This window comes from Larimichthys crocea, chromosome XIII, assembly GCF_000972845.2.
Source record: "Larimichthys crocea isolate SSNF chromosome XIII, L_crocea_2.0, whole genome shotgun sequence".
In the NCBI taxonomy this organism is placed as follows: domain Eukaryota; kingdom Metazoa; phylum Chordata; class Actinopteri; family Sciaenidae; genus Larimichthys; species Larimichthys crocea.
The window spans coordinates 9,190,735-9,209,678 of NC_040023.1; the positions used below are offsets into that span (position 1 = coordinate 9,190,735).

General features: G+C 40.8%; 1 protein-coding gene across 3 annotated transcripts in view; it reads right to left on the bottom strand.

Moving 5' to 3' along the window:
* shisa7b (shisa family member 7) overlaps positions 1 to 12,338 on the bottom strand; it is a 31,918-nt gene extending 19,580 nt beyond the window's left edge. Inside the window, exons 1-2 of one of the 3 annotated variants that reach the window (XM_019254690.2) lie at positions 11,771 to 12,338; positions 11,428 to 11,503 (exon numbers count right to left, since the gene is read on the bottom strand). The gene's annotated coding sequence lies outside the window, so the exon portion shown is untranslated. Of the gene's footprint in view, positions 1 to 11,427; positions 11,507 to 11,770 lie in introns of all 3 variants that reach the window. The other 2 variants (XM_019254698.2, XM_019254705.2) reach the window with 2 other exon arrangements.
* Between the last annotated feature and the right edge of the window lie 6,606 nt (positions 12,339 to 18,944).

The window sequence follows — 18,944 nt, forward strand, 5'->3', positions numbered from 1 at the left end:
CCGCGCTGACGAACTGCTGAACTTCCACTGTCTTTGCAGGCGGTGAGGACGATAATTCAATACAAGAACCAAATAAATAAAAAGATAATCTGATTGTGAATGTGTGCAGACTTGTTACTCTGATGAATTTAAGCCGATAAAACTGCATGTAGCTATGACAAATTCTCAACGAACAGGAGACCAACATGCGTGTTTAAATTCTGAATTCATGAATATATTCAGAGTCCATTTTTCTGCCTTAATCTGATGTTGGTGAGCTGGGACTGTTCAAACCGTGTACACAGTGAGCTAACACCGTCCTTACATTTGATCAGCTGTGTCAGACGTATTATATTCCTAGAAAGCTGCAACTGAAACACTTTATATCATGAAAACAAAAGAATATAATACGTGAACCTCCACCATCACATCTTAAAAACCTCAAGCGAGGCTACACCTAAAGGGAAGGAGACAGATTTCTTTATCCTCCTCAGCTTTGACGAGTCCACCACTGACAGACTGGAGGCAGCACGGATATTCAAGAAGACGTACAAGAGGCTGATTGGGAAAAGGTCCAAAAACAATCCATTAATACGAGAATGAAGCTATTACAATACGTGGCCAAATTAAACTGGTGGTGCCCTGATGTCTCCAACACTTACATGTTGTCTCGTACAACGAAGTTGTCCAGATTTAAAAGGAGTACTGGAAGGCAGTGAGAGCGCTTCACTAAGCAGAAATCTGTGCACTTGGTATAAATCCAAAGAACTTTATTGTCAGTCCAAAACAATGACAGAACAGACAGCTCAGAATATGTGCTGCTGGCCGCTGCCGTCTTGGCAGTCCTGCCTCTTCTGCCTCTCAGCTAATCTGAATATCGGCAAAGACGCGGATCATCGGCGGAGCTGAGCCATCTGCAACGGCACCCACCCGTCAATCAAAGCGTCCACGCTCTTAATCCTTAAGACCGACGTACATGGTGTCAAATGCAGTGTCATCTTAAAACGACTGCGTGTTGATGCACAGAAGTATGTAAAAGTAACGTATGTGACTTTATAGTCTAATTTAAAGATTTTTATTGTTGTTTGCATATGTGAAATGTGAAAAATTCAATAAAAACATTCTTTAAAAGACGACAACTGTCCTCCAGGAGCTCAACAGAATGGTATTTTGTTTATTCAAAGATATTCCTGCTCTCGAGTCTGTCACATGTGGGTCAAACCTGCTGCGAGGAAGTGCAGCGATGTGTTCAAATAAAACCAAAACTACTGTTTACGCCTCCTAATGGAACACAAATTTACACAAATTGCAAAGTTTGCCTGATGACAGCGAGGTGGAAAGAGCATTTTATTTATCCCAGCAGGGGGTTGTTACAGCAGCTGAGCCCACGCACTAAGAAATAATTAAGACCTTTATTATGTCTTTATATACGTCTGCCCACCGTGCCTTACTAGTCCTGTATGTGCCTGCATTGTTTGTGGTTTATTCACCTGTGTGTGTGCGTCTTCCCGCTGAGCGTGGCCGCCTGTCTCGCTGTGTGTGCTGCACACGTGTATGGATTTGTCCTGATGCCCGTACGCCTGCTGCTCTGCCTTCCTGCCAACAGTATGTGCCAGAATACTATATGGTACACTATGCATAGGTCCTGTTTACACAGTATACAGTATGTGCGAATGTATACTTTTTTTGCAGTTGGTCTTCGGTCAACTATTTCCTTGATTTATTGTTTAATCGATTACTCAAGAAAAGGTCAGAAATTTGTGAAAATGTCCAAGATATTCACTTTGCTGCGACAGAAAACGAAGAAAATCAGCAAGTATTAAATTTTAAGATGTTGGAAATTACTTCAAGATATGACATTAGTTGCACATTTATGTTTTTTTCCCTCCACTAATAGACTAATTGTTTCAGCAGTATTGGGTTGGGAGTAAGTTGCAGTCCCAAGCAAAGGAGTTCAAGTATCACAGGGTCTTGTGATGGGAACATGAAGTGCGAGATGGACCAGCAGGTTGTTGTGCGGCGCAGACCTTGTACAGGACCGTTGTGAGGTAAAGGGAGCCGAGCCAGAAGGCAAAACTCTTAATTTTCCAGTCCATCTACGTTCCAACCCTCACCTATGGTCATGAGGTTTGGGTAGTAATCCTAAGAATGCGATCGCGGATACAAGCGCACAAAACGAGCTTCCCGACGAGAGCACCCGACCCTGGATAAGCGCAAGAAAGTGGACGGATGGAAATCGCACAGGCGTAGCAGCAACATACAGCAGGCTCTCTTCCAGCCAACTTGGTGGTGAAGCTAATGAAAACGGGGATGCATTCATCTTGTATCTTGTCTAACTTTAGCGGATCCAACATATAAAGGTATGGAATTGATCTGCTTATAGTCTATAGAGTTGAGACTAAACGTTTCTATAGATGTCAAGTTTTTGAGCCACGACCATAGACAGTAGAAAGAATGGACGTCATATCAGTGACATAACCCACGACAAAGTCCAACACATGTCCTACAACAGACGAGGTAAGCCCGGTCTAGCGGTTGTTGATCACTTGTGGCTCCTACCAGTCCGTTAGGAGGAGTGAGGAGTCAGCAGTTGGTATAAAGATGACGGATTAGATTTACGCTTTCCTGGAACATTTAGTTTTCAGTAACGGCTCCCACAAGGTGAAAATGAAACGAGAGGGAGAGCCGGTGATGAGTCAGTGTTTTAATAAAGAAAAAGCTGAGTGATTTCTGATTCTGAGAAATTAAATTATGATAACTTGATGATCAAAATAGTTCAAAATGTAAGACAGTGTTGCGTGGTTCAAGAATTTCCCAGCACTTGTTGTTGAAAAGGGGCTAATTTCAAGGTAGCAGCATCCTTTCACAAAGGTCTTCTTGTAAACGTTTCACCATCCTCCACAGTTGTTTTAGATGTATCCATTAAGTGTCCATTAACATCTCGCTCTGTTCTGATCTACGGTAATTTACACAAGCTGCAGTAATCCTGATGAAAATCTCCTTCAGTTATTTTAAGCGCCGCGTGTTACAAAACCTAAATGTATGAGTAATGCTTCTCTGAGTGATTCAAACAGTCAAACTGAGACGTGTTGCCAGTCTGCCGACTCTCTGCCATGTCGAGCTTCATTTAGAGGAAACCTGACAAGTTATAGTTCATACGGCACATATGGAAATAGATAACGCCTGGCGACGGCGACGCTGAAGGTGTGTAAACGCTGTTGGACATTTTTGTCAATCAACCATCGGAAACTCAGGGTAAACACTGCGATATAAAAACTGCAATACAAATATCTGAGATCTGAGAGAGTATATCATTTTACAAAGTCCTGCTGTCAATTTAGGAGTAAAAAAATAATAAAATAAGCATCTCAAGTTCTTACATGTGTGTCGATTTAATAAATTTGTCCAGCTCTAACTGCTCCCAATATCCAAGCGTAGGCTGCTCTGGTTGAAGTTTGAGTGGAATATGTTGGACAGTTCCTGCCAATAAATTAATTAATTCATCGTACTTTATCATTTCTTAATTTGAATACTTAATATGTTGTTTAAGAAGAATAGTTAAATAAATAACGCTACATGATTAACAGAAGGCTTCAAATGGATAGATCTGTGATTGCTGCTTCCAACGATCTGTGATTGCCCCAAAAATCAGTCTTCAGCTAAACCATGTAATGAATGCCATTTGATATTTTAAAATGTATAAAAGGAAATCTAAGGGGTGCCGTGTCATAACCACAGACTGCATAAAACATGGACACTTCTTGGTGATACCTGCCTCGCCCACCTCCCGGTTATGCCTAGTCAGGCACGGTATTGGTTGAAGATGCAGTCACATCTCCCTTTAGTGAACTCTCTTTCTGTCTCTGAAAGTCCTCTGAGGCAAATTTACTTTGTGACTTTGGACTATACAGATAAAATGCAAATGACACCTGGTTGCTCAAACAAGCCGTCTGTAAGGGCACCCACCTGTCAATCAAAGTGACCACATTGTAGATTCTACATAACTTTAAGTTCTTCAGACATGTAGCGTCTTTATTTTGCACCCCTCCTCAAAAAGGTCATCACTAGTCACAATCTCACCAAATCCTGTGAGAAACACTGACTGATAATTAGATATCCGACTATAATTTGAATAATTTATCAAACTTTCACCGTTCACAGCTCATCGGATACAACCGTTTGGACTTATGGTCGTTATTATCTCATATTTCACGGAGCAAACTGGTCAATCAATAACAAAAACAATCATTAGTTCCGACCCTGCCGGACCGTGTGATATAATGCACTATGAAGCCATTACATACAGTGCGTTACATCGGATTGATTATCATACATGTGTCATTTAGTGTGTGATATTGAACAAACATTAGTAATATATGTAGCATTGATTTCAAACGTATAGCCAGGCCGGAAACATATGCGTCTGTCTGACTTCCTTTTACGAGCTTTAAAGACTTAAAGCACGCCCGACAGTGACTTAGTACGGCGGACCACCCCTCCATAACACACCATCACCACTCCATCCCTTCATCCCTCCATCCATCCATCCATTCACTCCCTCCCTCCCTCTCCGGTAGTGCGTGGGCTGAAGCGTCTCTCTCAGAATAGCACTGCAGCATTTAAAAGAAAGAAAAAACAAGAGTAAAGAAAAGACGTTTGTTCCCTTTATGTTTAGGTTACATGAAGACTCAAACCCATTCACCTCCCCTCCATCTTTTACTTTATTATCCTTCATTCGTCTTTTAACCCCTTTCTCAACCCTTCCTCCTCTCATCCACCCTTTCTCTGAAGCATGCTGGGAAATGTGCCAGTGCATAAGGGCATGTAGAAGCAGCAGCAGCAGTATGGCTGCGTATCCGAACATGGACTGAGGCGAAGCTGGCAGAGCCGTCACTGCTGTGAACTCTGTCCGTAAAGGTCAGCGCACTGCCCTTGGTCCTGACACAGTGACGAGGTGGTGTTGGTGGTGGAATAAAAACTGGTTTAAAAATAAAAATCCATTAATGCAGCCTAGTTTTCAGATGATAGTGTGGAGTGAGTAGTATTATAGGAGGCCCCGGCGTCCATTAATGCTCATCTGAATGACTCTAGGTAATGTCATAACGATTTATTTCAGCCAGAGCTCGGCGATTTGGTGTTTGGTTGGTTGGACCAACATACAAGGCACGCCAACGTCATTTACTGGAGTGACGTCCAGAACACTAGAACTACCGCCATCGATTTTTCTTCAGTTTCAATAAAAGTAAAAGTCAGAATGAGCGAGATGAATTTAAATACAAACAACTGCTGTTTCAAAAGTAGTTTTGGAACCAACCACTATATTTATTACTATTGATTATGTGGGACTTAGTGGCATCTAGCGATGTAGTTGTGGATTACATTAAACTTCTTCATGCAAGTCAGACTCAAATTTAGAAGCTGGTTCATGAAATAAACAAAGCCAGAACACAACAGGTGGAGTCTCAGAGTTCAGATGCAACATTTTAACTGCAGCAACAAGCACGGCAACCTGGACTTTAAGGAGTTCACTCCTCTGGAGTCTCATTTAATTTGTCTGAAGGATCTGAAGATTATGCACAAGCTGCACAGATGCTTTTTTGCTTCTTCTGGTCCAACTGGCCTACTTTATCTAATCTATCCCAGCATAACATCCTGCCCCAATTCCTGCAGACACCGTTTAAAAGCAATTATCTAACATCAGGAGACTTATGTGCAGTGTTTGAGGTGGTGTAAAACAACAACTTATTTTAAAAAATGGCAGGTTAACTGATGACTGACTTTTACTTTCAAAGTGGCCCATTTTAGAGCCTCGGTCTCCTCTGTAGCTGCATGAAAACTTTGAGTTTATTAAGACAAAGTCAGCTCTGCTGCTTTCATGACACCATCCTGCAATTTGGGGACTTTGTTGACAAGTTCTTTAACTCTCTGGGGTCCTATCAATAGGCCGATCGATTGCAACTTGCAACCATGGGCGATTGTTCAGACCTCAGAGGGTTCAGTTTCTGGATCCTACATTTCCCATCATGCAACTCGATACAATCTGTGGAATATCCCTTTTACAGTCAGTTCACCAGTGAACATCTACCTCATCCCAACAAACTTAAATTAGCATTTATTTTCTTTTTGTTTAAACATAAGAGAAACACAGCAGGTCTCTATTTCATTATGGTTACTAACTAATTCAATGTATCAGTTTGCACTGAATTGGATCTCAGTCTTGGACATTTAATTTATTTGTTACTTGAGCATCCAGCACGCCGTCTTTTAGAGACATTTGGGTACCAGGCTGTTAACATTTCTGCTGTGAACTTTGACATTTGAACATGGGGACTTATGGAGACTGACTCACTTCTGGAGCCAGCCTCAAGTGGACGTTTGAGGAACTGCAGTTTTTGGCACTTCTGCATTGGCTTCACTTGCTTTTGATGTGTGATTCGAGCCAAACCTGAGCTCAAAATACTCTAGCACCAACACTTTGTTGCATTAAAAGTGCAAAAATATCAGAGAATCTTCTCTTCTTTAAAGAAACTTTGTGGAATAGATATTTATAAATCACCAAAGCAACACTGCCTGTGTGTTTGTGTAAGAGAGTTATTCTGCGATATGTAAATGCCGTAGCTGATTGCATCACGCTCTCAGTTTATTACACCATATGCTCTCATCGTAGCTGTGAAGCAGATAGTGACAGTCACTGTGAATGAGGACGACTGTGACATCTCAGAGATCTCACATTTTCTTTGCTCTGCGATAAAAATTTAAAAAAAAACTTTCAGAAAGATTATCAGCCGTGTAATTAGTCAATCTGATCTAAGCATTAATTATTCCCTTCCCATGGAAACAGTGGTGTAATGTTTCTTTAGTGACAGCTTCAGAAGGCGTGAATTAAACATTTTGCCGTCATGGGACGTTGCCGCGCTGCGTCTCCTTCACGGGCAACTGAAAGGTGTCGGCCCAGCGTTGGGCTCTTTCAGCTGTCGTGGCGCCGCTCGTACACAACGCTGTGACTAACAACACCCGCTCGGCAAATAACTTCAGTTTGCACAGTGGCACTCGGTGGCTGCTCTGCTACAGTGACACTGGCAAGCAGATTCGATAAAACAAGTCAACAAACAATGTTTGTAGCAACAATCACTGCTGCCAAGTTTCTTCCAGAGAAAAAAAAACAAGAGACTCTGAGAAGATACCAGATAAAGTCGTACATGAGTATCATGTATCATCAAACGCTTTGGATTAAATAATGTTGCAGCTGTTTTAAGATTAATTATATCAGAATTTCTATCAGGGGTTATGTATGTCATTATGTCAAAATAACAAATGTTATCCCGGGATAATTTTCTCGAAAACTCAAGATAACAAGACTGTTTTCTCGTGATAACGACATAATTAATTAGAAATCTTGAGAAAACAATGAAAACAATCATTGCAACTGCAACGTTCTCCTGCTCCTGACGTCGTTACACTGAATGATACACTATCCTTTGTTATCTCGGGATAACATTTGTTATTCTGACATAAATAACAAATCAAATCAACTCGTAGCAAATAAAACGTATGACTGTATGACCACTCGGGGCTTCCGTAATAATCTATATCACAGCAAATGATTTCTAAACAGTTTCTCGTCAGCTTGAAGGGTGATCCTCGGTTACTGTATGTGTAATTTGACACAGTAACAACTCTCTGTGCTATGTATAAAACAACCAGACAGAGATCTTTATTAACACAGTGAATTTAATACATCATAACATTAATAAATCCAGTTTTGCTCTTTGGAAACCTGTGGGTGACGTCACGGATACGCCGTGATTTTATATAAATATTGTTCATTTATTCATTTATTGTAATTGTTATCTGATCTGAAAGGTCAACAGGAGATTCTTCTGTCAAACGATAATGACTTATTAATGTGCCTGAATAAAACGAGGTCCACACATTACGAAGCTTTGAGAGATTTGCAAATAAAACCATGTTTTTCCAGGTCATAACAAATACAAAAACAAACCCACAGAGTCACTTCAAATCCAAAAAACACAAAGCCACCAGAGTGTGAACAACAGGCCACGACTATGTGACTCTAAATAGCTTCCAGTCCTGCCATGCACACTCTGAATCTGCTCCAGTACTGTCCACGATCCCGAATGACATGGGAACAGCCAGCGTTCGAGTCCAACCAGGTCAGCCATATGTCACCATTCAAACTTTTAATTAAAACGCCTGCTAGACGACGAAATGGGTCAGTCTGAGATCAGACTTGAACGTCACTTTTTTTTTTTAAAGCAGCTACATTCCTGTCTCACATCAGTGATGCAGTGGAGGCGTCACTGTACAGTACAAACACAATACTGTTTGTTCCTGAAGGTTGATGTGCGCTGAGAGTACCGTGTGTACCCACGTCCCCGGTGGTGACGTCAACACCTGAGACTCTCCAGGAGCCGCCGGTAAAATCCCCCCAACGTCCGGGGGAGTGCAGGTGAGTCAAGGCCATTCGTCTACATACGACGCCCATTTCCAGCTCGTTCTCTCAGGGGGGACACTGAAAGCCCCGGCCGCCTATCAGATTAATCACAGCTGACTCATAAAACAACTGTGATGGACGGCTGGGCTGCACCTCCTCCACCATGTCGGGAATGAGCATGCTGGGCCCGGCAACCACAAAGTCACCCGTCCATCGAGCTACGAGGGGCAGCGAGCGGCCAAACTTGTGTGCTCTGTTATATCATCTATCTGTGACGTGCAATGCTTTTGTCATCACCTTGCTGTACCCACTTTCTCGTCTGCTTCCACTTCAGTCAGTGATTCCCTGCTCTTTTTTTTTCCCAGAATGCCTTTCAACAGCCCCCAGAGAGTGGGCGTCAACTTGTTGATTTCACTCAAAGGTACAGTAGGCGTACACGGGCGTACAAACAGCTCGGAGCAGTGTGATGGCTGAGCTGCAGGGGTTTACGCATCTATAATCACAGATATGCCCCCTTACTCAAACGCAGCATGTCCTGTGGCTGCACTGCAGTCTGGTCTGATCCAGGCCGCCCGCTCTCTCTTCCTCCTCTGCAAAGATTTTCACCCTCGCGTTCGAGTTAAACGCTCGTGTGCTCTCGGATCGAGCTGCAGCATTCTGGATCCGGTCGTTTATTGTTGACGCTTTATGCGATTAATCAGCAGAACAATCAATCTGCAGACGATCGGCGAAGTTGTTTATCAAAAGCAAAGTGTTAATTAGTTCCAGGCGCTCAGACGTGACAATCATATCGCTACAAACGATTAAATCGATTCATCAAAAATCTTCTGGACTCATCAGTGATGGAAATAATCACTACTCGCACCTCCACTCTGTTTCATCTCATTATAAAGTTTTATTTGGACATAGCAACAAATGTAAATACATTACTGAGATCTCCGGGGATAGTGATGGCTATTTTTAAATATTACTGACAATTTATGGACTAAACAATCAATTTAAAAGTTTAATTACTGGTGAAAACAGTCATTAGTCACAGCTCTATTCTGATCTTTAAAACATCCTCAACAAACTACGATGAGGCTGCTACAGATATCTGATATGATGTAAGCGATTACAACCAGGTGTTTGGATTACAAATGTCTCAATTAAGTCATTTGTTAAGTGAAGATTTTTTTGAATATTCTTAGAATGATAATATTTATGATGATAAACTGCATATCTTTTCGTTTTGGACGGTTCGATTTGAAGACAACACCTTGTGACGGCGATTGTTTCAGAAGACTCAAGAGTTAATCGCTTACTTCATCATTACGGCTTTATCTTATTTTAATTTAATATCTTTGAGTTTGGGGCTGTTTGCCGGACAAAGCAAGACATTTTTTAAATATTATTGTGACTCCTGGGAGATTTTTTCTGACATTTTAAATCAACTAACTCTGTGTTATTTAAACTTTTCACAGCGCATACCACCTCACAAAATATCAGGCGATCAGTGCCACCGTACTGACAGACAGTAAACGAGTAGCATGAATGATTCTGTGCAGATACAGACAGGTCTGTCACACATGAAGCAGGTTTCTGATGTTGAATCCTGAACAGAACCGGTTCAAGAACCAGAACTAATGTGATTTTAAAAGAGGCGAACCTGATCCACACTTTGCTGTTTGGAGCCACGACTGCAGAGTTTTTGAAGCTTTCATTTGACCTCAGTTTGCTATCTTGCTGTCACATTTTAGCTCGTAACTAATCATGCATATGTGCGGCAATATGTGCACAAACGTGTCTACATGGCAGCATTAAATGCAAATGTTACTTGCAATCCAGTGAGTTTCATTCTACATTTGTTTCTATTTTAATGGTTTAATATGTCTTTAAATGAATCTTTCTCATATTTAAAAAAACGTTTCAGCAATTCCTCCGAGTACCACGACAGTGAGGTCACGTACCGCAGTGGACCAAATGATTAAGTCATAATTAAAACATCCTGTCAGCAAACTACAGTGAGGCTGCTACACATATCTGGGTATAATTAATAGCCCGTTATTTTAACATTTAGGTAATTTATTCAGGTAAAATTAACACGTCCGCTCATTTTTTAGGTGATAATAAACTGAATATCTTCGGGTTTCATCTGAAGATGATCACCTTGGCACCTTGACATTTTATTGATTAATCAGTCAGAACATTAAGCGACAGATTCATCAATAAACACCTCGGATCACTAGAACAATCAGTGAGGCTGCTGCAAAACATCCAGATGTGACGTGAAGATGTTTATTTACAATAAAGATGATAAAGATAAAGTCCAAACAGGGCCGACTCAAAGTGTGACGGGAAGCGCTTCTCTAACCGGCGAGGCAGGTGTAGGTGTTTAAAAAAAACACATCCTCAACCACACATGGCACTGCAACCATATGCAAGGTGATATCATCCACAAACACTCACCTACACACACACACCTACACCTACACACACACAGAGAGTAAGTTAGGTAAGGCTAGCCAGCAGCAGCACCTGTGAGCCCATGAGGCAGCAGCAGCAACAGCAGCAGAGGGGAGCAGTTAGTTTGCAGTGTTTCTGCATTAGCATTCATGAGGCAATTATGCTCACATTGTTGGAGCCAGTCATGGCACCCATGTGTGTGATGTGGACTCAAACACACACACACACACACACATATGCATGCATGCATGCATGCATACATAACATGTATCCCTCTTTGTTTTAAAGCTGCTAGGTGAGTCCATATGGGTGATGCTGCTGCTGCTGCTGCATTCAGGGGCTCCACAGTGAGACACAAAATGGGAGGGATTTTGTTGCATTATGTCAAGGCGTTACTGTATTATATGGATGTATGCATGTGTGTGTGTGTGTGTATGGGCAGCAGATGAAACAACAACCTCATGATTTAAAAAAAAAAAAAACAACACTGCAGAATCACATTTTTTTTTTTTTTTTTTTTTTACAAAATAAAAGCACCAAACAAATACCTGTTATTCTTTGAGGCTCCACACACAGAGAGGATGCTGATCCTATAGATGCGGCACCCGTCACCATTTTCCCCACCTCCTTTGAAAGAAATGGAGATTTAAATTTTATTTATAATTTAAAAAAAATAATAATTTTTTAAAAAATTGTTTGTTTTTTCTCCCCATTGAAATCAATGGAGGCTCAACAATAAAGCGCAGTGCCACACATGCGCCCTGAGCAGTGAAAAATGTGGCATCATTGACGCCTTTTAAGTTAACATTATAAATAAACTACGACACCCACAAGCCTCTTCACCTCTACGCTTTTTTTTTAAGTTGACACTTCATAAAAATTTTTATTTACCTTCTTCTTCTGCCGTCGTTTCCCTTTTGAATCCTATCGTGCTCCCTGTGTTGTTAAGGAAAATGTGTCACCTACATGTTTCATTGTAAATTCCCAGGTCTGGAAGAGGAGAGCTGATTAGCCGCAGTGAAGCCTCGCTCCGTGTCCCCCACCTCCAGCACAATGAAAGCGGATAAAAACCACCGAGAGGACGCGGTGAAAATAAAAAAAATAAAAAATAAATTAAAAAAAAAGAAGCTTTACAGTGACGTTAATTCACGTTTCACGAATGACTGAGCTCTTTCTCCTCCAGCCGTTGATGCTTCAAAAACGCTCCGACGCTGATGTTGCTCCCTCTCCGTCTCCCCGACACAGACTGCTCTCACGGCGGTCCGCCGCTCTGCTGCTCCGCGGCCTGGCCCGACTCATCGATTGGACGAACACATGAGCACTCGCAGCATGTTTTTACATTCCTCAAGTACTGGAGGTGATCAGCCAATCACGGGAGCGGACAGGTTCCAACGGTCAGCGCTGATTGGTCGAGCCGCGTTCGAAACCGTTGGTAAATTCCCGATATACACACGCGCGCACCTGTTACAGTCAATATTAATGCGCCGACTGTTAAAATATTAATGCGCCGACCGTTAACTGACCAGAAGTAATTAGTCATACTCGTTAACTGGAACTATATTTTATATTTATACATATTTTATAGTATATTTAATTACAGCACCAACACCCTGTTTGCTTTCAATACACTTGTAACCCAGGCTAGCGTTTCGTTGCTAGCTGTTACGTCAGTTATTGACTGGTACTGGCTGGATAATGATAACGGAAACTTGTTAGCATCCGACAGTCCAGTAGTTTGTTTGGTTACAGATATTTCAAACAGTTTGCTTCTTTAAAACACCCGTACTAAGTCAAGTTGCATTGTTACGCACAGTTTTGGTTTAAAACAAACAACACAAGTTTCTCTAACCCCGAAACCCTACTGAACACGTCTTTGTCGCAGATGCCGGAGTGTTTCAGTTTGCTTCTTTAAAACACCCTTACTAAGTCATACATATTTTATAGTAAAATTAATTACAACACCAACATCCTGTTTGCTTTTAATACACTTGTAACCTAGGCTAGCGTTTTGTTGCTAGCTGTTATTGACTGGTACTGGCTGACTTTACAACTAACAGCTAGCTAATGATAACGGAAACTTGTTAGCGTCCAGTAGTTTGTAGCAAGGCAAGAGAGGTTACAGATATTTCAAACAGTTTGCTTCTTTAAAACACAGTGACAAACAAGTTGTATTGTTACGCATAGTTTTGGTTTAACCCCACCGGACACGTTAATTTTAAGTGTTTAGCCCACCAGACTTTGTTTATTTGCTCAGATTTGGTCATTTTCCTGGTTTATGTGCTTCCATAAACGCTTCTACATGTGTAAATATGCTATGTAGTTCATTTGTTTCTCTTTTGTCTATTTTTTCACGACCGGCAGTTTGCACGGGGTGCTCTGTGTAAATTGACACGGGCTGTTCGTGCCATCCGTCAAAAATAGATCGCAATGGAGGCCGGTGGGGTTTCAAACATTGACTGGAACGGCTGCGTATCACTGCAGCGACCACAGTGCATCTGTGTCCGGTGGAATTTGCTCTCATGAGGTCCGCTGTTCTATGTGGCGCCAGCCAATCATGGAGCGGATAGGTTCCAGTGGTCAGTTCTGATTCGTTGAGTCTTGTTCGAAACCGTTTGTAAATTACGGATACACCCTAATAATTTGTACCAAAGCAAGGTTACAAATGTTTGTTTTTTTAAACAGTTTGCTCCAAAAAACAGTAAATTAAGTGTCTGTGGTTTGTGTTTGTTTGCTCACAACATTAAAAAAAGAACATTTAAAACATTTAGCAGAAACATCTTTACAGAAATAATGTGGTTTCTCTGGATAAGGCCAGAGTTCAGTGGAAAAAGAAATAGTCCCAATGAAACGTGGGTTCTGTGGTTTTTAATATGCTATGAGTGCCATAAAAGAAATGTCATTTCTTTTATTGTACTGTAACCCATCTGCATGACGAATAGATAGCAAAGATAAGTCAGAAAATGTGTTTTCTTTTATCATTTCGGTCTTATAAAAGTATGGTTTATATAACCATTAATGATTTCAGGCCCACCACTCTTCATTGTAATGTATAATCATCTATTATGGTAATTGACTTCACAAGATTGAAACCACACTAATAAAAGTCTGGTATTAATCTTCTGAACTCTCTTCTGTGAATAAATAGGAGTTTAATATGACTCTAGGTGGGGTTGCCCTCCCTTTCCTCCCTGCTTGGAGCTGCTCAATGGCTGCCTGATGAATGGGAGGAAAGAGGGAGGATGGAGGATGCAGAAGCGCAGAGTGATAATGCGGTGTCATCAGTTACCTTGACAACCGCAGCCTGTACATCTAACATGTTAATTATGAATTTTTGCCAGGAAATTAGCAGAGGCTTGTTCCCTGTTTTGGCCCTGATGTCTGTAGCTCAGGCCTTTTGCCTCTATCACTCACTGTTGACTTAAACAACAACAGAGAAAATATAATATGCAAATCTCTACGGCTCTCTGCCTCCAGCACTGGCTTATACTCCTTGGCAATGCAACGGTAGTTCTAGCGGCGCCATCTTAACCCTGCAAAAGCAACGCTAGCTACAGTTTGTACAACACATGAACCAAAAACCAGAAAGAATTTTAGTCATTTGCTCAGTTTGGTACAAATATTGGATAAAGACATGACCAGAAATAACGTTAGAGATGCATTTTGTTACATGCACACAGACATGTCAGTGGAAAATAACAGATCAAATAAGTGACCTCACAGGTCAGCAGGTAGTAAATAAAGCAGAGTGCGTCATGTCGACGGCTGTCAGCGATTCTTCAGTGCTGTGATTTCAATGCACACACTGCGTTTTTTAAAGGCTTGAAGTGAATCAGATGTTCCTCACAAAACTTAATCCTCATCTGTTCTCGTCTGTATTAAATCAAGGAGGACAAGTAAAGGCAAAATGAGTGAATTATATGATCTTATATCTGAACCAGGTCACTGATCTTTCTTAACTTTATTAGAGATTTGTGGAAAAACATCTAGGGATGGTTTTTAAAGAACATTTTCCATTTACAAGTGGCAAAAATAAAGGAAGGCAATTTTAAGTTCCATACATTTTATTTTAATCCTTTTAAGATGCAAAATTTCCAAAAGTAATTCACCAAACTGTTCTAGATATAAACCTAAAGAAGGAAGATTCATGTTTCTATGTCTAGTTTCTATTGAGCTTCTGAGATTTGATTCATTGTTTTATAAAAATCATTTATTAAATGAGAAACCTGAATTTAAATTAGCTCCAAAGAATGCAGAACACTGATTGCTATAACAGACTTCAGCCAAGAAATGCATATTGATGTTTTAGAAGAATGAATCTCTTCTAACTTTGAAGCTGTTCCTGGATTATTATCTAAATTTATACCAGCAACTTTAGAAAAACATAACCATGGATATATTTGTCAAGTCATTGGTTTTCATTATTTCCAACCTTGAGTGTCTTTAATATATAAGTACAGTTGTTGTATCTTGTTTGTCAGTTTGTTTTCTCACTTAAAGTACATTGTATCTTCCCTTTATGTGTTTGAATGTTTTAATAAAGTATTTATTTTTGAGGATACAAAGACACTGTTATGAGTTATGTCTGTTTTTCTTCGTACCGTGTCAGTTTATATTGTTCAATACTTTAATTCCGCTTCTTTGTCCTTGGTGTATCAATCCGTATTGACCCTCTGATGATGATGTTGTCCTCTTGTTATATGACAAAGGTTCCTCTCTGGCGAGTGTGAAATTGGATTCACTTTGACCGTTTTATTTATTCATGCAAATGAATTCTTTATTTAAAGGCATGATGTATCCCAGAGTTTCCAACCAAGGACCCAGCAAGGAGTTTATAAATTCTCTGCTACTACAGTACGCAGATGCAAAGAAACAGACCCTTCAAAGAAAGATGACTAATATTATGTCATGTATTAACTGTGGCTGATGTAGTCACTAATTATTATCTCTGCAGCGTATTTCCACAGTTTATTCTTACCAAAACTAAAAGTTATGTAAAGCATCAAGTTGCAAACACATCCCATCCCCCAGAATCCAGAGGACATGACCTCTGTGGTTGCTGCATTGCCCTGAGTCATCATGGTGTGCAGTTTTTGTCTTTCACATTAAATAACTGATTTTTGGGAAATCATACCATCAAACCTGAAGAGTGGCAGCTCTGAGTTAGCACAGGTTAAATCTCCACTGCACCAGATAAAGTCGGTCTCCTCAGATCTGCTGTTTTGCGTGTCGAACCCTCTCCAGTTCGACTCTTTGCCAGCTGCCTTAAAGTTATCATCCATTTCCGCGCAGATGAATATTTTATTCCAAGTCTGTAGGTTTCAGCTGAAAGATCTGACCTGAGTTCAGCGGAAACACTGTGGAGGAACCGCAGATGGAGAAGCTACACGTTGGTCTCTGCAGAAATAGCCAGAGGAGTTGGCACACATCTACCCAACCGTTTGCCAGCTGTTCTCCCACCAAAGACAACTCTGGTAATCCTCTAATATACAGTATTTCTCACTATATCACAGCGCACAGAGGAGCATGTCATGTCAGTGTCAAGAAGAAGACGAAGCAGGATTATTGGAACATTTTAGGCTTGGCTCGCTTCATGCTTCATCTATCAATAGATCAATACCTTCACTAAACTTACAATCAATGCACTGCTGGAGATCAATTCCCTGAATTAAACGTGGGGGGTTTCTCTCTCTCTCTATCTCTGTGAACTCACTAATAAGCGCACACGAGGAGATTTTGATTTAAAACATTCATTTAAAAAACAACTTTACCGATTTGGTTTCAATTGTCGGCATTAATCATTTAAAGCGTTCATGAATAATTAACAACATCGGTCACGTTCTTTAAAGGGAATCTATTCTCGTCAGCTGATTGTATCGAAACAACCAAACCGCAGTGTGACTTTGACTCTTTTAAGATCAGCTGATCCCAAAATATTGAGTGTCTGTTTATTTCCAGAGGGGGGTTAAACAAACGGAGCTGTCACAGAGAGAGACGGAGACTTGAGAGTTGATTCGTACATCCATTACTTCCCCATAAGTGATGACCTAAACACAAGAAGAACGTTTTTTTAAGAGCAGTCAGAACATGAAGACTTAAAAAATACATTTGCTCAAAGACTGACAGAATATTTCTCATGCATCACATCAAAACATCACCTGTACAGTTGGTTTAGCCACCTCTCTTTTTATTTTTAACTGTGTCATACACGCATGAACTTGCCAGAGCTGCAACAATTAATCAGTTAATCATTAAGATGTCAACCATTAATGACCAACAATTTTGGATAAACGATTATTTATTTAGAGTCATTAAATGCCAAAATTCTCTGATTTCGGGTTCTCAAATCTGAATATTTCCCATTTTTTTAGTCTTTTGTGGCAGTAAATTAAATATCTTTGGGTTGTAGACAAAATAAGACATTTGCAGACTCAGTGATCAACATTTTCTAAAGTTTTCTTGACCAAACAACTATTAACATTAATTGATAAAATGGTCAACGAAATGTTTGTAACTTAAAATCTTTGTAAAAACTAATTTTGTAATGTAAGTTTTTGTGTCTGCGCTCAGATATGAACCTCCATCATGACCGATGTCGACGCTCTCTCGGCCATATTGAGTGCAGAAACCCCTCCGGGGGTATTTCACTGATTTCCTGTCCAGATGAGAGCGGGAGGGGGAGGCGGCGAGGAGCGAGAAAGGCCACGGAGAAAACAAATCAGGTGTCCGCTAACGCCACGTTGTCGTCGGCTGCATGAGACCCCGAGAGTTTGACCTTCGTCCGTCTAATCAGAACAGCAGAGTCCCTCCTCATCCTCATCCTCATCCTCCGCTGGCGGCCGGACTGAATCCTCAAGGGGATCATTAAAGGTTCATTTCTTCAAGAAGTACCTCACATCACGCTGCCCCCTCTGAATCATATCTACTCGGCCATATCTTCCTCCTCCACATGCTCTAATTTTTGCTCTTGAAAAAAACAAAACAGATCTCTCTCTCTCTCTCTCTCTCTCTGTTGAGTCTCTTTTCTGTTGTTGCATTTTCATCCAGATCTCACAGAAACATCTGACGATGATCTATAAACCGAAGCTCACCTCACTGTTGTATTTCCTGTGATATCTCTCTGTGACATGCTAAACAGACGCCTCGCCTCGCTCTGGTAAATCCACTCAATACTGAATCATTAGTTCACGATTACCTGCTTGAAAACCGCTCAAACGGATCAATTGTATTTCTTATAAGATGTTCACGTTCGCTTCATCAGACATAAAAGGTTTTTGATCAGAGCTGCTTTTATCATCTCGACAGAGTCATTTTTTATATATAACCTTTATTTAGGGCTGGACAATTACATTTTATCCACAGAATATGGCAGAAATATGATATATTATGCGTAATTATGTTTTCATTATGGTCTTATTTGAGACTTTTATATCTATAGACGCCATGTTTTCACAGTTTTTTGCACACTTCAATGGCACCATAGTTTTCTCCTTCATGCTTGGAACAGGAGGGTGAGGCGAGGGGGCTGCAACCTGCAGCCACGCCCCTAGATCCTCCACACTGATCCTTTTAACATGGACGTTGTAGTACCTGTTGACGTCACACACAGGTTTCTGAAGCGCCGTCACGAAGCTCAGACTGTGGAGGCCGCCTGGTCGCCAAAATCTTTACTGTCCTTCCTCTGCCGCCTCCAGAGGAAGGACAAAAAAGGATTTGGACCTGAAACGGGCTGAATGAAGAGTCAATGGATTACAATGGCCTCTAAAATCTGAAAGTTGTCCAACATCTGAGATGCACCGCACTTGTTTTTGACAGCACAAAAGTAAAGATGTTGAAATGATGAGTCATCTGAAAACCTTCGCTGTTTTGTCTTGATTGTTTTGTTTATTTCAGGAGAAGCTCTTTCAAGCTTCTTTTTGTTCTATTGAAGAAAGTTTGGAGAGTTGTACACAGGAGTGTCTAAACTTTCCTTTCGCATTGATTTTTCTTTGTTTTCCCATCAGGATGTGACTAATTACAACACCAACAAATACTCTAGTATTCTGTGAAAATGTTTCACATGTATGTT